The sequence below is a fragment of the Nicotiana tomentosiformis genome, chromosome 8 (assembly GCF_000390325.3).
Source record: "Nicotiana tomentosiformis chromosome 8, ASM39032v3, whole genome shotgun sequence".
In the NCBI taxonomy this organism is placed as follows: Eukaryota; Viridiplantae; Streptophyta; class Magnoliopsida; order Solanales; family Solanaceae; genus Nicotiana; species Nicotiana tomentosiformis.
This window is the reverse complement of record NC_090819.1, coordinates 108439369-108443931: the sequence shown is the minus strand read 5'-3', so window position 1 is coordinate 108443931 and position 4563 is coordinate 108439369.

Here is a 4563-nt window from a genome sequence, read left to right as displayed (position 1 = left end):
TTGAGGATGTGTGTATACTTCATAGATTTAAACAAAGCATGCCCGAAAGATTCATTCTCATTGCCACATATCGACCAACTCATTGACGCAATGGCCGAACACGAATTATTGAGTTTCTTGGACGCATACCCGGGCAATAACCAGATACTCATGGAAGAAGAGGACTAGGAGAAAACCACGTTCATCACCCACAGAGGAACGTATTGTTATAGGGTCATGCCGTTCAGGTTGAAAAATGCAGGAGCCACCCATCAGAGATGATCACAAGAATGTTCAAAGACCAACTCGGCAAGACCATAGAGGTATATATCAATGACATGCTGGTCAAATTCGTAAGGGCATAAGACTATATCGACCACTTGAGGGAAGACTTCAACATACTTAAACGGTACAGGATGAAATGAAACCCCGAGAAATGCACATTTGGCGTAGCCTCAGGAAAGTTTTGGGGTTTCTTAGAGTCACAACGAGGGATCAAAGTCAACCCACACCAAATCAAGGCTATCGACAGGATACTTGAACAACTGACTACTAAGAAGTAGGTCTAAAGGTTGACTGGTCGAATCGCCGCCCTATCGAGATTTATCTCGCGGTCGTCCGATAGATGTCATATATTTTTTGGCATACTAAAAAAGGATAACAGCCTTGAGTGGACGCCCGATTACGTACAAGCTCTGCGATAATTAAAGGCATATCTGTCATCACCGCCTCTACTCTCGAAGCCTGAACTCGTAGAACACCTCCTCATCTACACTGCTGTCTCTGAAATAGCAGTAAGTGCAATCCTGGTTCGATAAAATAAAGGTACACAATACCCTATTTATTACATTAGCAAGATACTCGTCGACGCCGAGATGAGTTACCCACACCTCGAGAAATTAGCCATGGCACTAGTCGTAGCTTCATAAAAGCTTAGACCCTATTTGCAGTGTCTCAGTTATTAGCACTTTCCCTTTAAGAAGCATTTTACATAAACCCGAGTTGTCGGGGAGGCTGGCCAAATAGGCCATCGAGCTAAGTGAGCACGAGATCACATACCATCCTCGAACAACAATAAAGTCTCAAGTACTCGCCGATTTCGTCATAGAATTTAGCACAAAAGTAATGCCCGAGGTCGAGAAGGATGTCGTCCTAGCTTTTCTTCAAACACAAGACCTCTGGGTCCTGTACACCGACGGTGCATCTAATATTTCCGGATCCGGACTGGGACTCGTACTAGAGTTCCCTACCGGCAAAGTAATTCACTAGTCCATAAGAGGCCCAGATATGACTAACAACGAGGTCGAGTATGAGGCCGTAATCACAGGACTGAGGCTAGCACTCAAATATGGCGCAAAGCGGCTGAAAATCTGCTATGATTCTTAGCTCGTGGTCAACCAAGTTACAGGGACTTTCCAAATCAAAGAACAAAGGTTGCAAAAATATCAAGTCGAGGTCTGTAAGTTGCTATCCAATTTTGATGAATGCAAGCTCGACAAGATCCCGCGAGCCCATAATATCGAAGCAGACGGCCTTTCAAACTAGCCGCAACCACCAAAAGCATCACGACCAGGGATAAAAATGTAGTCCACCTCCTCAACTCGTCACTAGACCAAATTGAGGTAAAATCTGTAAGTTTAACTTGGGACTGGCGTAATTATATTGTTAATTACTTGCAGAAAGACACTCTCCCAATCGACAAAAATGAATCTAGAAAAATAAGAATGCAAGCGACCAGATACAATCTCCTTTATAACGACCTATACACGAGAACATATGGCGTCCATCTGGCGAAGTTTTTAGGCCCGAATCAAACACAATGCATCCTCGAGGAAGTAAATGAAGGGCAATACGGAGCTCATTTTGGTGACCGAGCACTCGTCAAGTACCTCATACGAGACGGGTACTACTGGTCCACCATGAAAAAAGACACCTCAAAATTCGTGAAGAAGTGCGAACAATGTCATACATACGCCTAAATAATTCACCAAGCTTTCAAACACCTTTACTCAGTCACCTCTCTATGGCCATTTATCAAATGGGGAATGGACATCGTGGGTCCACTCCCACCGGGGCGAGGTAATTTACGATTTCTTTTAGTTTTAGCTGACTATTTCTCTAAGTGGGTAGAAGTAGGAGTGTTCCCCCAAGTACGCGAACAAGAAGTAATCGCCTTCATTTGGAAAAACATCATTTTTCGATTCGGCCTACCTAGAGAAATAAGCTGCGACAACGGACTCCAATTCATAGAAAAGAAAACCACAGAATTTTTTGAGAAATGGCACATTAAGAGGATACTTTCAACTGCCTACCACCCAGCGAGCAACGGGCATACAGAATCCTCCAACAAATCCATATTAAACATAATGTAGAGGAAACTTGAAGAAGCCAAGGGACTGTGACTAGAAATACTTGCAGAAGTTTTATGGGCGCACATGACCACACCCAAGACGAGCACAGGATAAACACCCTATTCACTGGTCTACGGAACAAAAGCAGTTATACCGGTCGAGGTCGGGGAACCCATCCTAAGGTACTCACACGAAAGCGGCACCTACAACAACGAGAGTAGAAAACAAGAGCTCGACGAATGAAGAGATATGGCATACATAAGGATGGTCGCCTAAAAATAACATGCGGAATGTTAGTAGAACAAAAAAAGCAAAGGCCCGACCACTCAAGATCGGGGACTACGTACTCAAAGTCGAAACCCAAGCAAATAGAGATCCATTAGAGGGAAAATTAGGAACCAAATTGGACGCACCATTCAAAATTGTAGGTAGAGAGAACAAGGGTTCATTCCAACTACAGACAATGGAAGGAAAATAATTACCAAACAATTGGAATATCATCAACCTCAAGTACTTCAACTTCTAGAAAATAAGAAGTGCCCCCCAAATCGTACTCTTTTTTCCCTCACTTGAGTTTTTTCCCAATTGGTTTTTATCATGGAGGTTTTTAACGAGGCGACGAGAGGGACATTTTAAGTCAAAGTATGAGAAGAATGAATTGATTTCTATTTTCATTTCCTGACTCCTCAACATTCTCCAAGTCGACCAATGAAGGGACTAGATACACTAGGGTCTAGGACTGGAACTCCAGCCAACACCCAAAACTTGTAACTTTCTCCAATTAATAGAAATTCACGTTTATCATAATCACTCTAATGAAAGGTTAAGTTCAACCACACTCGAGCAACACCTACCAGCCCTCGACCGCGACTTAACGAAAGGTTAAGTTTGACCATGCTCGAACAACACCTACCGGCCCTCGGCCGCGACTTAACGAAAGATTAAGTTTGACCATGCTTGATTAACACCCACCGGCCCTCGGCCGCGACATAATGAAAGGTTAAGTTCGACCATGCTTGAACAACACCTACTGACCCTCAGCCGCGACTTAACGAAAGGTAAAGTTCGACCATGCTCGAACAATACCCACCGGCCCTCGGCCGCGACTTAACGAAAGGTGGACAAAGTTTGACTAAGCTCGAACAAACATCTTCCGGCCCTCGGCCACGTCTCAATAAAAGGTTAAATTCAACCAAACAGAAGGTTAAGTTTTACTAAGCTCGAACAAAGACCTACCGGTCCTCGACCATATCTCAACTAAAGAGACATACTCGATCTATATAGATGAAGGGACGATTCGGACTATGGCTATTCAACCCAAGGACTACAGTCAGCTAGAGGATGACAACAAAAAATATAAAGGAGAAAAACATACATGTACAGAAACAAATCACAACAAATAAGAAAGGTACAAATGAAAGCAAAAATCAACTTTGATATTCATATATAAGAGTTTATTACAAAGTCTCATAGAGACGCCAAACAAAAACCCACAAAAAGGGTTAAAAAAGAAATATTGGTCATCTCCATCACAACCCTCAACATCCTCATCATACCGATCTTCACCAATATCACCACCTTAACCATCGTCACCATCACTGTCCCGGCCTCCAACATCCTTTCCATTCCCGCCCTGAAGGTAAATAGAATCATACCATCCATCCTTCTCAAGAAGATCTATGGCATCATCCTCATCCTCCTCGCCAGGACGATGCATAGCAGGGTCATAGCCACAAGCAAGCCGAGCCTCGCGAGCCTTGACTAGAGCATCCTCAAAAGTGGCCTTAGAAACAGAGCCAATCACATGAAATTTATGAAATACATCCAGTCGGGCCTCAGCATGAATCCACTCTTCACATAACTCACATGGGATGTAGGGGAAGCAAGAAGCATTAGATGAAGAAGGCAGCGCAAACAGTTGGGCCTTCTCGCCCTCCAAAGCAACAACTCGATCATAAAGATCAGAGGTTTCCTTTTTCAACTCCCCGATCCTCTCCTCAAGTCGTCCGCCTTAGCCCGCGCCATTGACAAGTTGTTCTCTCGCTCGGAATGAAGGGTTCAGTTCACCAACTCAAGGAACTCCAATCTCTTCCGAGCCTCCAACCGAGAAGACTATGCCTCTCGAGCTTCTCCTATTTCTCGGTAATCTCACCCCTGAGAGCCTTCATCTGAAATCCGCACTCATCTAACTGACCTTGCAGTTGGGCTACTTGAGCCTGAAGGTCGCTACATT